This window comes from Protomyctophum parallelum (genome assembly GCF_964188405.1).
Source record: "Protomyctophum parallelum genome assembly, chromosome: 16".
NCBI classification, from domain to species: domain Eukaryota; kingdom Metazoa; phylum Chordata; class Actinopteri; order Myctophiformes; family Myctophidae; genus Protomyctophum; species Protomyctophum parallelum.
The window spans coordinates 28263632-28280793 of NC_139711.1; positions in this window are offsets into that span (position 1 = coordinate 28263632).

The window sequence follows — 17162 nt, forward strand, 5'->3', positions numbered from 1 at the left end:
TGTGCAGTAGGTGGCTTAGCCGTGTTGCTGCATAAGTCCACTCTACATTTGGGACCCCCAGCCCCCCTTCGCCATATGAAAGGAAGAGTATGTCTTGTGTGGAGTGTGAGTTTAGGCCAACCCATTTTCTGGCCAGCTGGACAGTTCTATTTGTCATGTCTCTCAGTGCATGTTGTGGGATGTGTACATTGGCAAATAGGTGTTGTATCTTAGCCAGGGCCACTTCTCTCACAGCCTCGAGCTTCATGACTATAGGGAGGGGGGACAGATCGATCAGGTCGAGTCGAGTCACACACACACACACACACACACACACACACACACACACACACACACACACACACACACACACACACACACACACAAATATATTAAATATATATATATTTTATGGATGCAAATCCCACATATATTCTTTTTTTGTTATCAAATGTTTTTTATTTTAGACAAAAAATCACAATAGAACATGTTAACATCATGAATGAAATAAATAAAACAAAACACATAAAAATAACACATAACAGCAAAAGAAAGGAACACAGAAACAAACAACAAACAAACAATCCCACCCACCCCTCCCCCCGGGACCAAAGATGTCACAAATTACCACTGTGCAATAGGGAAAAATAAATAAATAATGACTAAATCATGTTCTTAACCATATCTGCAATATCAGACCAAATATCAATGTTTTCTTCTTTTGCTCTGTGCAATCTTGCTGTAGATAATTCCATATAGATGAAAGAAAGGTCAAAGCCCATTGGCGAAACGTCAATGTATGATAGTCAAGGCAGCATTTCAGAATATGTGCTTATTTAAAGTCCTGAAGGCAAATCGTGTTAATTTATGGCATACAAGCTTTCTAGGGGTATTAAGGTCTGCTGAATCCAAATCTGCTGTATGCCAAGCTCAAAAATGGCCGCTAAGCCCTCAAAATGGACAATTTAAAGATGGCGGCCACCACTATGCTGAAACATAATAAAACGCCTATATGTTTACTAAACAAAGGTAGAAAATAGACTGAAGTGACATTCTTTGTGTTTTCATATATGGGGAATCCAATTAAATAATCAGAATTGAAATCAAGTTTGAGGAAACTGCTTAAAACGTATATTTATTGTGAAAATTGTCATTTATTAAATGGTAAATGGTGCATTTATATATCGCTTTTATCCAAGGCGCTTTCAGAGATTGTGCATTACATTCACACACACATTCATACACCGATGGCAGCAGAAACCATGCAAGGCACCAACCAGCACATCGGGAGGTTATAAAGGTAACCAACTCCAAAATACTTGTGAAGAAATTGCTTAAATAGCATATTGAATGCCTGTGGCATAAACTGATGGCATAACTCAAATATCAGCCACAAACACCTTGTTTCTTCTCTCAGAAGGAGCTGAACCTCACAGAAAAGAAAAAAACACACACAAAATGTATTGTCACAGTGTGACCTAGTTCTGGGTGTGGGTGGAGCTTCTGCCAGAGTGAACACACCTGGAGACCATCACCAGTTATCAGGCCAGCCTTATTTAAGCCAGAGCCCTCTCCCTGCTCAGAGTGTTTGCCAGATTGTTTCTGTGACTCACTCAAGCTCTCAAGACAATTTTGCTGATCCTTCTTTAAGAACTGATTCTGACTCTTGCTCGTTTAAACTAAGATCTTTGCCTAACCCCTTACAGTACCTCTGCCTCGCTGATTGACCTTTGTTATTTTAACTTTTGCCTGCCCACGTTTCTGTCTCTGCCTACTCCTCAAACTATTTTATTTGCCATTAAAGAACTTGAAACACATTGAACACAAATTGTACACACACAACCAAGTCTCAATTGTGGCTGTTGACAGAAAACATGGCTGAGGGAATGGACAATACTCAAGAAGTGTCATTGGAGCCACAATTGTGTGTCATATGTCAGAAAGACAATAAGCAAAAGCTCATGACAGTTAGTAAAGATGGCCTCCAGTCAGTTGATAGAGTTAGACTACTCCGTTCTAAATTACATATTGACAATTACCGAGATGCAACCAATCGACTTACTGAAATACTTATTGAGAACTCGTCTCAATCATTGTTATGGCATAAGAACTGTCGATCTAATTACATGAGTAAAACTAAAATTGAATGCTTAAGGAAGGCTGAACAAAAAATAGGACAAGACCAAAGTTCGTCTGCATCCACATCAAATGCCAATCAGAAAAATGTAAGTCTACGGAGCAAAACAACTCCAGTTGATTGGAAGCGGTGTATCTTTTGTCAACAAGATAAAAAAGAGGCCCTTCATCTCATACAAGAAATGAAAGTCAGCAAGAGAATATTAGAATCAGCAAAGTATGATCAATTCCTAAGAGTTCGACTATCTTGTGTAAATGATCTTACTGCTGCAGATGGAAGTTATCACCGGAGTTGCTTTGTCTTATTTGAACGTAGGGCTCATCGCATGGCCAGTATGTCACTCCAGAGCACAGAGATGCCATTAGTGTGGCTTTGCCAAGAGCTTGAACAGACAGCAAAGCAAGCTGATATATTGGATCTTGTAGATGTGTGGGACAGATACTGTGAAATAGCTCGAGATACTCAGCTAGCTATAACACCTTCTTTTCTGAGTCGGAGGAATACATTCAAGGATAAATTAGCCAATCAACTTGAGGGCATATATGATTTTGTTGTCCTGCAGGATCACCCTCAAAATGAACCTCGTACTGTATTGGTTCCATCAAACTTCCGGCATATTCCAGTGTCGGCAATGATGAAAGATGACACCACCAATTGCAATAGAGTCATTCCTTCATTCCAACATGAGGAACAGGATATGTTCCTGAACATGGTTCATGTTGCATTGAATATCCGTGGTGACATGCTGTCACATCCCAAACCAAAAGGGATTGATATCAGTGATGAGAGAGCAATAGACTGTATACCTAACAGCCTCTACATGTTCCTTAACTTATTGCTAGGTGGTCAGCGTCTACTTGATGGTGATGAACTGGACAATGATAAGAATGAAGCAAGACGGAAGTTGAGAATTATTAGCATTGCTCAGGACCTCATGTACACAGCCAGTGGAGACAAATTCCTCACTCCAAAGCATATAGGAATGGCCAGTACCCTACACCAAACTACAAGATCAAAAGAGTTGGTCACCAGGCAGGTCACGTCATGAGTTATCGTGAGGTAATCCAGCTTGACACTGAACTGGCTAAAAGGACATTGGAGACCATGGAGGATGATGGTGCTGTCATTCCACAAAATTTAGTTAAGGGTCGATTTGTCCATTTCTCAACTGACAACATAGACATTAATGAGTGTACCCTAGACGGAAAGGGCACATTCCATGCAACTCAAGTGGCTGCCTGGCAACGCGGTCCACCTGAAGGTGATCTTCTCAATGGAATTGACCTTTATTCTAAGACAGAAAGCTTAGATATCCCCAAGGCAATGAATGACATCATACCTGCATCCACAAGAGGAATCATAGAGCGCCCATTTAGTGGTGTGATGGCAGCTGACTGCTTCACACAATCACCTGAAGAATGTCCTGCAGCGCAGAAAGCACATGCTGCTGACATGGCCTTCATCGTGTCTAGGACATCTCACACACCAATGCCATCCTGGACATTTTACAACCAAGAGGCAAGCACAGTTGACCCTGAGAAAACTATAGTCGGGTACCTACCTATCATACAGGCTCCTGCATCTGAACTAGATACACTGAACACAGTCGTAAAGCGAGTGGTCCATATTGCCAAAGCAATGGAACAGCAGCATGTTGTTCTGACTGTGGACGAGGCACTGTATCCAAAATTGATGGAGCTGAAGTGGTCAGTAGAGGAATACAAGGATGTGCTTATACCTTGCCTTGGGGGCCTTCATATTGCCATGAACTTTCTTGGAATAATAGGGCGACACATGGCTGATTCTGGCCTGAGTGAGCTATGGGTAGGGAGTGATCTATTGGGAGCTAATGCTGCACAACATGCCATGGCAGGAAAGGGGTATGCACGTGCCATGAGGGCGCACAAAATTACTCTACAGGCTCTTTGGCAAGTATTACTCCCACGGCTCTATACTTATCTGGATGAGAATGATGTTACACTGAGAGCCGAACTGTCAGATGTCTGTACATCCATAGATGCTGACCACATTGCACAGATGATCGACAAACTGAATAGCAACAGATTTCAGCAGCCCTTGAAAGAGTTTGTTGCAGCGCTTGTAGTTGATGATCCAAATGCTGAGTTCTGGTGGAACTATATGACTATGGTTAGCATCCTACTTTGCTTTACAAGAGCACAACGTGATGGATTATGGGATCTCCACCTATATGCATTCAAACGTATGGTGCCATTCTTCTTCAGGTATGATCATGTTAATTATGCCAGATGGGGTACTGTATACCTGGCTGAGATGTCAGTTCTTCCACCAGAGGTCCTCCTTGAGTTCCAGGAAGGAAACTTTGTGGTAAAACGTACTGATGACACTTCAATCAGGTATCAGCTGACCAAAGTACAGAATGGCTAAATGCTACAGGAAAGAAGAGTGGAGGCATAGTAGGTATTACCAGAATAGCATCTGCACTGAGTAGATGGACATTGTCCTATAATCTGAGGACAGACATAGTTTCTCAGACAAAAGCATTGCTAGGAATGACAGACAATGAAGATGATGAGTACACACACAATGAGTGCACAAAAAAAAGAATGGAGAAAGACGACTCTGATGAAGGCAGAATAGTTGTGTTATTGAAACAGCATGGTGTGTTTCAAGATGGTGGCAACACATTGAAAAACATGATCAACAAGGATGTAGTCACATCTGAGATTCAGGAATCTCTGCTTAATGCAGAAGAACTTGGACAAGCACAAATGAAAGTGTTTGTCGAAAAACATCTGTGTGAGCCTCCAGATAGTGACCAGCACCTGACTCTGAAATCACCTATTCGAAAGAATAAGGCCAAGACATTTGCCTCTTTATATGAAGTTGTGCAACTTTCCAAGGGCAAGCAAAACACTATCAAAGTGGATAGGAACATTCTACAAAGGCTCATTACAGCTTACAGAGCAGGGCGTGAGGTAAATCTTGAACACATCCTTACACATGAACTCATGACCGTCCCACTGTCTTTGGCCACAACTAATGGTAGTCTACATTCCACCAACAAATCTGTGTTAGTGAACATACTCACAGAACAAGTCCAAACCCCGGCAAACGTTACACTTGATCATTCCAGCTGCCTGCTCATTGATGGCCAAGCACTCGTGATGGCACTAGGAAAGCCACCTGCAATTAGAACATTTGGTGAATATGCCAACATGTTTGCTACATCTGTGTTTAAAATGGGTGAAAACTGCCAGAGGATTGATATAGTCTTTGACAGGTATCAAAAGGAAACGATAAAAGCAGGCACAAGGATAAAACGCAAGCAGCGCCACAGACCAATACGTCGTAAAATCGAGAATGAGTCAGTTCCTCTTCCACCAGACTGGTCTAGCTTCATGGCACTTGAGGAAAATAAAGCAGACCTTGCTCTCTTCCTTTCAAACCATCTGATTAAACACAGTCCGAATAATCCGGTAATTGTTGTATCAGGAGGGTTTGCCGAAGCGACCACTGTCAAGTCATCTGATCCAGATCTTGAAGTATCTTCTTTAAGTGCTGACCATGAGGAAGCTGACACACGACTGATTTTGCACTGCATCCATGCTCAAATGGACACACTAGTTGTGTCAGCACGTGATACAGATGTGCTTCTTTTACTTGTGGCACACTATGACAGAATGCAATGTAAGCGTCTCTACATGAAAGCTGGGACATCAAAGGCTCCCAAGTATCTTCCAGTGCATGAAATTTGCAAGTTGTCTTCTGCTGATCAAGTTGACACACTACTTGCCTTCCATGCTGTCACTGGCTGTGACAGCGTGTCTCAGTTCAGTGGCCACGGTAAGAAAACAGCCTGGAAGGTGTTCCAGCAACATCAAACGGATCTCATTGGGCTTGGAAAAGGTCCTCTGACAGTAGACATAGCGAAGTCAACAGAGAAATTCATCTGTAAGATGTACAGTCTTCCTGAAGTAGACACTTGTAATGAAGCAAGAGTCAAGTTGTTTTGTATGGGTCGTGCACAAGAGACTCTGCCGCCAACCTCAGATGCAGCGAAGTTTCACATCATGCGTTCCCACTATCAGGCTCTAGTCTGGAACCAAGCTCACTTGCCACATCCTGATCTTCCTCCAGTGACCGAAATGGGATGGATGCTTCTGAATGGTCAGTTGGTGCCACGGCTGCTTTCCCTGCCACCTATGCCAAATGCATGCAGCGAGATCACGTCATGCAGTTGCACAAAGGGGTGTCTCAGCCAACGCTGTGGCTGCAGGAAAGGACGCATGCAGTGCATTGAAGCGTGCAATTGCAAAAAAATTGGCAACACCTGCCAGAACACTGAGGATGACTGGGACTAAGTCCATGTGTCACGCTGCATGCAAGTACAAGTCAAACACGCCCACCCCTCAAAAAGAAAAAAAAAAACGTTGCCAAACAGGCCAAGTTTCACCATACAAACTATATAAAAGTTGTTCCTTCACAATTTATCTTAAATCTGAATATTTCATTGTAATCCCCATATATGAAAACATAAAAAAGGACATTTCAGTCTATTTTCTACCTTGTTTAGTAAAAAATATAGGCGTTTTATTATGTTTCAGCATAGTGGTGGCCGCCATCTTTAAATTGTCCATTTTGAGGGCTTAGCGGCCATTTTTGAGCTTGGTATACAGCAGATTTGGATTCAGCAGACCTTAATACCCCTAGAAAGCTTGTATGCCATAAATTAACACGATTTGCCTTCGGGGTTCATATTTTTGGAAATATCACCCTGACTATGAGGTGGTTTCCAGTGCGACGCAACCATCTTCTTTGCGGCCGTTACGCCAGCAAAGAAGACACGAATACGGGTATTATTTAATGGCAATTGGGATACATCGTTTAATAAGAATAGAGATGGGGAGGGTGTAATGTTAATTTGTAGAATAATTGAAAGATTAGCAGCAACCAAATTCCAAAATGTGAGGACACCTGGACACTTCCACACCATATGAAAGAATGTACCTTTGTTCGGAGTGTGTTGGTGTTCGGAGTGCAGAAAGTGCAGTTGTGATTATTTAAAATCCGCATAGCACACAATCTACGGGGGGTCAAGTACGTCCGATGAACAAAATTTAGATTAATTTGTTGATGATCAGGATTCCTAGAAGACAGCACAACATTAGACCACACTGTATCCCAGCTCCAATCTGGATCTAGATTTTGTATGTCATTCCTCCATACAGTATCGACAACCAAGGTCCCATAACTAGATTCTAATAAATAATCATACAATATGGAAACAAAACCTCTTGATCTAACATCACAGATAAGTCTATGCAAAGGGTGCATTGCAAGGGGGGTCTGCCATGGAACTCCTCATGGCAGTTCTCAGTTGTAAATAGAAAAAGAAAGAGTTACCAGGCAAGTTAAAAATATCGCATAAATTCTGGAAAGAATGTAAACCATTGACATCAAATAAATCACCCAAAGTATGAATCCCCTTGGAACTCCATCTGGGAAAACGAATAGAACGATTATCTAAAAGCAAACCATCATTGTTGAACACTGGGGAAAGCAAATTCCATTTCAAATCAATCTTGCACACTTTTTCAGACGCTCTCCACACTGTTACTAACTGTGAAATGATTAGCCCAAAGCGAACTTTGCATTGACTATTCGATATGTTTGAATAGATCAGATCCCTCAATTCCACAGGATGAACCAAACTCTCCTCAAGCTCTCGCCAAGAAGGGTGAAAGCCCAATAGTATAATTTGAAGTTAGGCAACGAGAGACCGCCATCAGCTCTGGCCCGCTGTAACAAGGAAAGTTTGAGACGTGGGCGTTTCCTATTCCACACAAATTTAGATATAGCAGAATGAATCTTAGTCCATCCCACATATATTCTATATTCCATATACTGATGTCATGTTTTGTTTTTTCACATCACGGTGTACACAGATCAACAGTTTTTGACGGCTAACACCATTGCGGGATGAGTTATAAAATAGGGCTACACTTCAACTAGGGGTAAAATCCTTATCCTTATCAGCCAACATGGGTTTGAGAAGATTATGCAATAGACCCAGTGGCCGGCACCATGAACCGGCAACATTATCTCCTCGCTTTGGTGGTAATCCACATTGGAACCTTCCGGCTACAGATTTTTACCTCAACCCCCCCAAACACACACACACACACACACTCTTGTCCTCGTTTCACCGCTTGATTCCCTGGCGGAGACGCTGGAGCGTGTTGTCAGCGTGATCGATAACGGTGACCGCTGAGAGAGCCCCCGTTGTTTCCGCGCGGCCAGTCGCTCTAACTACCAATTTTAATATGTAAACGTCAGCAACGGATGGCTTTTTAATACAGAGGCGGCGGGCACGGTGGATCACAGCAGGAAGAGGCCCCCCGGCATCAATCATGTCAGGGAGTGGCGCCAAAGAAAGAGCCATGACAAATAACCAAAGTCCCAACATCAGCTTTCTGGGTGTGAGTGTCCCATTACAGAATGAGAGGAGTCAGTCATTTCTACAGCGTTTGGCCCAGCAGCGACAGGACAGGGCCGGGAAAACTCATTCCATTCTCCACTTATTCCATGTGTGCTGCTATCACCGTGACGGAAATGGGCTGAGCTTCTCGCATGGCGCGTGGATGGCAACAGCGGTGTGGGCCATATTTACTATTGTATTAATAAGAGAGTATGCACATGCAGCACTTTTCCACCAGGACACTCCCATATGTCCGTCCGTCCGTCCGTCCGTCCGTCCCTCTAGACTGAAACATTGAGCAGCATTGGATTTTGGAAGCCCTCGTTGGAAATCACTCACCGATCCTGCGTACTTGTTTCACATAATGCACACATACTGTAATGCAGTGAGGCAGCATGGGAGTTGTGTTATTGAAAACAAGCACACATATAAAAATAAATCACCTGCACGAAATTTTCACTACTTCTGAAGTAGTAGCTCATAACATGTTTATGGTGGATTTGTTTATGAAACAAAAACTTTGCAGAAGCTTTCTCTACAGCTACAATGTTGGAGAGTTTAATGTTGTTTTATACAATGAGAATGTAGGCCTATGGGCTGTCGATCGAGGCCAGGAAGTAGATTTTTGCCACTCAGTAGGTGTTCCCGCATAACTACAGAGTACGATGAGGTCACGCACATAGCCTCTATTACGACTATTTAAAATTACTTTCCCCAGCAGTAATGGGTAAATCTGTCTTCTTTCAGTTGTCACCTAATAATACTAATTCAAAAGCCCCACATTATAAAAGTCTTCATGTCCGTGCACTTTCAACTTAGTTTCCAGTTAGAGAAATGGAGGGGTCATGGTAATGAATGTGTATTAAGACCGTATCGACCTGTGTCTCTCAACCCATCTGATCACTTACCATTTCACATGTTTGGGTCATTGTATCGTCTACTCAGGATTTTGTGAACACCCCGGACAGTTTTTAATTTGCTCGATTCAGTAATTAAATATGTGATATTACTTTTATCAAGACATGCCCACTTCCTATACAAACTCCATTTTAACCATGTTATTGTAAGATTCATTGGTCCTGCTGACTGATATGCTAATCGCTTTGTTTCACCAAGTATTTGGGGGCCCACTTGCAATATCCTTATGGCCTAGCAGTGGACCCCGACCCACAGGTTGAGAATCAGTGAGAGCAGCCTTTTTCTGAACTGGGGTCCCCAGCTAAAGTAGATAATATAACTTCACAATCATTTTAACAAAATTATCAATTTATATGCTAATTACCTTTTTGAAAATGGCAGATCGTCAAGCTCTCAGCGTGTCAATTCATACCGCGCTGCGAGCTTGTACATGTAGCCTAAAATCTTTCTACATATTTTGAAAAAAATATTAATAATTTGTGAATAATTTAGAATTTCTTTAAACATAAATCTTCTTATCTGGGGTTCCCTGGCACAAAAACCTTTTCAGATGGGTGTCCAGTCTACTGCCAAATACACATACAATACAATTTTGGGTGACTTGGTGCAATTTGTTTTCTTTAGAACCACTGATGATACAGTACTCAAATAATGTAGTGTACTTCAATACCACTGATAACAGATAGCATCACAGATTGGGATTGCCGCGCATGCAGGAACGCAAATCAGTTTAATTATTGCCAGTCATCTGCGACGTGCCTGCAGACCCGGGACACATGGGGACATTTGGCGTTATAAAAATAGATCTATGCAGATATTATGTGCAGACAATAGACTGTGTAACTTGTTTGATAATTGCTGCCGGTCGGGCGCTGTGCACAGCGTGCAAATTACAAGCGTACAAGCTGTTGTCGGGCCTGATGTAGCCGTCTCCCACTGAGGGGCTGTTGTCGGGCCTGATGTAGCCGTCTCCCACTGAGGGGCTGTTGTCGGGCCTGATGTAACCGTCTCCCACTGAGGGGCTGTTGTCGGGCCTGATGTAACCGTCTCCCACTGAGGGGCTGTTGTCGGGCCTGATGTAGCCGTCTCCCACTGAGGGGCTGTTGTCGGGCCTGATGTAACCGTCTCCCACTGAGGGGCTGTTGTCGGGCCTGATGTAACCGTACCAGCTACCGGAGTGGAACATCGCGACGTGTCGTGCGCTTGTGGAGCTGCTATTTTCACTACTTTTAACCCAGGGAAGATCAGAAAATAAAATGTTGAATTATTTGGACTGTTTTTGGCATATCTACGGCATGCCCAAAACAGTGGTGGAAAGTTACTAATAGAGCTGCAACTATTGAACTGAAACTTAAAAATACATTTTACTGGAGTATTTCCATTTCTTCTATACTTTTACTTCTATTCCACTACATCTCGGAGACAAATATTGTATCCTATACTTTTACTCGACTATGATTATTGTACATTTTGATTATTATTCAAAACATGCATTAACCACTTCAGCCCTTTGCTCCAGTTTTTCAAATGCACCGCCACCAAAACAACAAGCCACTCACATTCCTATACAGCCGTAGCTGAATGGGTATGGGGACGGAAAGGCCCAGGTTTGATTATACAGCCGTAGCTGAATGGGTATGGGGACGGAAAGGCCCAGGTTTGATTATACAGCCGTAGCTGTATGGGGACGGAAAGGCCCAGGTTTGATTATACAGCCGTAGCTGTATGGGGACGGAAAGGAAAGGCCCAGGTTTGATTATACAGCCGTAGCTGTATGGGGACGGAAAGGAAAGGCCCAGGTTTGATTATACAGCCGTAGCTGTATGGGGACGGAAAGGAAAGGCCCAGGTTTGATTATACAGCCGTAGCTGTATGGGGACGGAAAGGAAAGGCCCAGGTTTGATTCATTCCTATAGAGCTGTAGCTGAATGGGTATGGGGACGGAAAGGAAAGGCCCAGGTTTGATTCATTCCTATAGAGCTGTAGCTGAATGGGTATGGGGACGGAAATGAAAGGCCCAGGTTTGATTCATTCCTATAGAGCCGTAGCTGAATGGGTATGGGGACGGAAAGGAAAGGCCCAGGTTTGATTCATTCCTATAGAGCCGTAGCTGAATGGGTATGGGGACGGAAAGGAAAGGCCCAGGTTTGATTCATTCCTATAGAGCCGTAGCTGAATGGGTATGGGGACGGAAAGGAAAGGCCCAGGTTTGATTCATTCCTATAGAGCCGTAGCTGAATGGGTATGGGGACGGAAAGGAAAGGCCCAGGTTTGATTCATTCCTATAGAGCCGTAGCTGAATGGGTATGGGGACGGAAAGGAAAGGCCCAGGTTTGATTCATTCCTATAGAGCCGTAGCTGAATGGGTATGGGGACGGAAAGGAAAGGCCCAGGTTTGATTCCCGGCCATGTGCCGAGGTGACCGCATGAGCAAGACCCCTCCCCCCCGAGCAGCCATCAGTTCAGCCAGTAGCATGTGCAGACTTAACTCAAGCTGGTCATTTTTGTTATAAATGGGTCTTTCTATTAAAAATAAGGAAGAAATGTGACCCCCAGGGGTCCGCGGACCCCACTTTGGGAACCGTGGGTTCACCTGATCATCATATAGTTTCAATGTGCAGGTAGTATATTGTTTAGAGTGATGCTCATTGTTTACCTGGTATCATATAGTTTCAGTGTTAAAATGGTTAAAATGAAACCAAATGGGCCCTTACGGGCCCGGCGTTTGGTGTAGAGGGGACAAAAGAACAGACTAAGTATACAGCCAAATGTCAAGTTTACTAAGTATTGAGGGTTAAACTAGTTAAATATCTGAAAATAAGATGTGTAAACAAGAAAATATACAGAGCTGACTGTGGTCAACTAAGTAGCCTACAGACTAGAGGCTTTACCGTGGTTAAATCAGGCAGACAGACCTCAGGGCTGTTCTCTCATGCCTGCATGATGACATCTTATTCAGCTAATAATGCACCTGCGCCCTGCGTGTGCCGCGCATTAGGTAGCACTCGCCCACAAAGTCATCGCCTGTGTAATCTATAATTAAAATTGTCACGACACTGTACTACACATGCAAAGCAAAAGAACAAAAGAATGAAAACCCTCTTCCTAGTGGTGGCAGGTGCGTGTAGCGGAAGCCAGCTGGACAGAAATAAACAGCACATGTAGCGTGGGTAATTCTTCAGGCAGAGTATAGTGTCAGGCAGTTTAGAGCGCTGCAGAACTTGTTATAGACGGATCGCCTGGCTATTTCTTGTAAAAAGACACGCTTAAAGTCATGCATCATCCGCCTTCTGGGGCTGTCCGGCCTGGCGAGATTTACCGCACACCGCGAGCAATTTCTTTTAAGCGGGCCGGGACCGTTGGTTTGAGGCTGTTGCCATGCATCAGTCGGCAGACTGTGACCAGTTCCCTTCCCATATTTCATGAACTCTGCATTTTCTATGGCAAGCGGGAGATGCGTCCGCGGCGTGATGATGATACGATGTAGCAAATTGACGGATCTGCATGGAGTTGCTCGAACTCGACTTTATTCAAAATGTTAACCGGTCATCTTGCCAAACTCTGCTCAGACGATCACACTACACTGGCTGTAGTGTTGATTGAATATGAATCCGTATTGTGCTACTGCAGTGCCTATGTATGTCTCACCTCAAATCTTTGTAGTTGTATACTTTTCAGCTGTTGTGTTTAGTGCAGTCAAACAGTTTAATTGCTAGTTTAATTATTCGTTTTTTAGACCCCCAGTTCCGTTTGCATTAGGCCACGGATCACCATAACTCTGAAAGTGTTCAAATGGAACCAAATGGACCCATCATGGAATGCATCAAATTGGTTCCATTTGTGCCCTCTCAGAGTTAAAGACATGTAAGGGTCCATTTTGGTTCGTAACTATTAACTGGCGATCCTTTCATGGAACAACCTCACTTTTGAGAACTTAGTGGACCAGTACGTCAAAGTACAACTCAACTGGCTTATAGTTCCAGGAAAAGACATCATCATCATCATTGTGTTGCCTTTAAGGCAAATCTTCAATTTTTGTCTCCACCAGGCCGAAGGCATGTGGGGAGAGTATGTTTTGCACTTCGTCCGTCCGTGTGTCCGTCCGTCCGTCCGTGTGTCCGTCCGTGTGTCCGTGAACAGCTAATCTCGGCCACCGTTAACCCGGTCGATGCCAAATTTTGCACACACACTCCCTGGATGCCAACGATGAACCTCTGCCCCAAACTTTCCAGAACGGCCTGTTATAGCGCCACCAGGAGGCCGCTTTGTGCAAAACAAGTTTTTTCACAGTACACCTACAGATTTTGTCCAAACATCACGCAAATTAGTACACAGTCTCTCTAGAGCCATTCAACGAAACGGGTCTTTCAGATTTCTCAGACTCCATCCTGATTGGTTAAGATTGGCTTCCAAAGTTCACAGGAGTGCTCAGTTTCAAACAAAATGCTGCAAATCATGAACACATCGCGTGATTTCCGTGAAATTGTGCACGCACATTCCCACTAGGCCGAGGACGAAATGCCACATGAACAATTTCAACTCAGCCTCAAGGTGGCGCTATAACTGGCCGAAAAGTGTTTTTACCTCTAATTGCACGGATCTGTGGATAACCTGGTGGAGACCTGTGCCCAGAAGGGCACTTTTTCTAGTTCTGTATATTTTTCACTTGAAGTAATTTGATGGTACGTGGTTGTATTTCTGTTCACATTAGAAACGCTTGGAAGTACTTTATTGTGAAGTTCTGTAACAGTACTTTTATTTTGAAAATGCTTTGTATTTAATGAGTCACTTCCTGTCAGCATCATTTTGGTGCAGCGGTGCACAGAGATCACAGGCTGTTCAGAGCTGTGAGCCTAGAATCCCTTTGTGTTGTTGTTTTCAGTTATGTAGGCCTATATACAACCTTTTGTACGTTTATTTGTAAGAGGAAAGTTATTTCTTTAACAATGTTTGCTGCTGTTTGCAGAGCATATCCTAGAGCATCATCATCCATGCCTTTTGGTTATGTTCTGTTCACGATGTGATAAAATATATATATATATATATATTAGGGATGCACCGAAAGGGAAATTCTTGGCCGAAACCGAATATAGGAAACAGTTGGCCGAAAACCGAATACCGAATAGCCGAATACATATTTGTTGTAAAGCAACCTGATTATGGCAAAAGACATGATTATGGCAAAACCTAACTTAAATAATAAACACTTATGGATCCATTAAAAAACATCTAATTAATTGGAGGCTTTGTGATTAATTAATCTCAATTAATCACATTTTAATCGCATATCAATAGGCCTATTTGACCTGAGCAGTGAGCTTTTTTTTCTACATAAGCATAGGCAATAAAACAAGTAGTAACTAGAAAAAGTGCCCTTCTGGGCACAGGTCTCCACCAGGTTATCCACAGATCCGTGCAGTTAGAGGTAAAAACACTTTTCGGCCAGTTATAGCGCCACCTTGAGGCTGAGTTGAAATTGTTCATGTGGCATTTCGTCCTCGGCCTAGTGGGAATGTGTGTGCACAATTTCACGGAAATCACGCGATGTGTTCATGATTTGCAGCATTTTGTTTGAAACTGAGCACTCCTGTGAACTTTGGAAGCCAATCTTAACCAATCAGGATGGAGTCTGAGAAATCTGAAAGACCCGTTTCGTTGAATGGCTCTAGAGAGACTGTGTACTAATTTGCGTGATGTTTGGACAAAATCTGTAGGTGTACTGTGAAAAAACTTGTTTTGCACAAAGCGGCCTCCTGGTGGCGCTATAACAGGCCGTTCTGGAAAGTTTGGGGCAGAGGTTCATCGTTGGCATCCAGGGAGTGTGTGTGCAAAATTTGGCATCGACCGGGTTAACGGTGGCCGAGATTAGCTGTTCACGGACACACGGACGGACACACACACGGACGGACGGACGGACGGACACACGGACGGACGAAGTGCAAAACATACTCTCCCCACATGCCTTCGGCCTGGTGGAGACAATAATAATAGTGATAATAGTATTATTTATATAAAGCTTCTCTGAGTACTTAGACACTTTTCAAGGAGAACATGAGAAAACAAATAAAAACAACTTTATTAGAGAAAAACTAAGACTATGGAATAAAATTAATTAAAGTGGAATGAGATATAGAGGTGGGTTTGAATTCATAGGTGGTGGCATGTCTCTGAGTTTTGGGAAGTGCATCGTTTTGACAGGTCTGCCTGCTGTGGACAGTGAAACCCTTCATGACCATTAAACATGGGCAGACGCAACGATACAGTATCATTGTGTGAGGTGTTGGGGAACGGATGGAAAGTACTGTTAAAACTAACGTTAGCTCCGATGCTATTGCTAGCTATAGCTTCCCTCGTCAACAGAACACCACCCGTCCACAGATAGGGTGGAAGAGCTGCTGATATCACTTTGCTTGTGCCCGTGGATGGGAAATAAGATTTAAAAGGCTATGGAAGCTTGGATGAAAGCACAGATGTATGCAATAAAGTTGTGTCGGATCTGCCTGTGCATTGAAGCATTCCGTGACTGCTGCTCGTGTGTTGTGTTGTGGCTGCTGCCTGCTGAGCTGATGCAAGAGCGTCATAAGCATGCCCCCTTCCTGCGCTGAAAGTAGCAGATCTACAAGCTATCTACCCGTCGCAATGCACAGCGTGTTGGGCTTGTACATCTGTGTTTTTCCTGCAGTTTAGTTCGATTCACAACTTTAGGACCACTACTACTATTCGGTGATATTTTTCGGCTTATTTGAGCCGAAACCGAATAGGCCGAAAATACATTTTTTTGCCATTTTCGGCCGAATATTTTCGGTGGCCGAATTTTCGGTGCATCCCTAATATATATATATATATAAATTTCATAGTATTCCAAGCTGTTTTTTGAAGGCGAGTTTATGGATTTCCAGCCTCGAGCTTCGAAATAACATGTTACATGTTTAATTGGCGTGTGTGTGTGTGTGTGTGTGTGTGTGTGTGTGTGTGTGTGTGTGTGTGTGTGTGTGTGTGTGTGTGTGTGTGTGTGTGTGCGTGTGCGTGCGCGTGTGCGTGCGCGCGTGCGTGCGCGCGTGCGTTAGTTCCCCTCAGTTAGGTGGGTTTGGGGGCTTTGCCGTGAACGTAGATAGATGGGGGAGATATTAATTGCATATTCCAGAATCCTTTCTTTGAACCACCTAGTCTCCGGAGAGGCTGTCTACAGGGACAGGGAAGGGTGCACAGTCTGGAACACACTATTTACAGTAGCCTCTCTCTCTCTCTGTCTCTCTGTCTCTCTGTCTCTCTGTCTCTCTGTCTCTCTGTCTCTGTCTCTGTCTCTCTCTCTCTCTCTCTCTCTCTCTCTCTCTCTCTGTCTGTCTGTCTCTCTGTCTCTGTCTCTGTCTCTGTCTCTGTCTCTGTCTCTGTCTCTGTCTCTGTCTCTCTCTCTCTCTGTCTCTGTCTCTGTCTCTGTCTCTGTCTCTGTCTCTGTCTCAATCAATGTTAATTTAACTCTGAGAGTGTACAAATGGAACCAAATGGACCCGTTAGGGTCCATTTGTACACTTTGTACACTCTGAGTTACAGACCCATAATTGTCCATTTGGTTCCAAACTATCATTTTGCTCCTGGAACTCCCTCAGGTACCCCTGGGGGTCCCCGGACCACACTTTGGGAACCACTGATGTAAATAGCCGATCTACA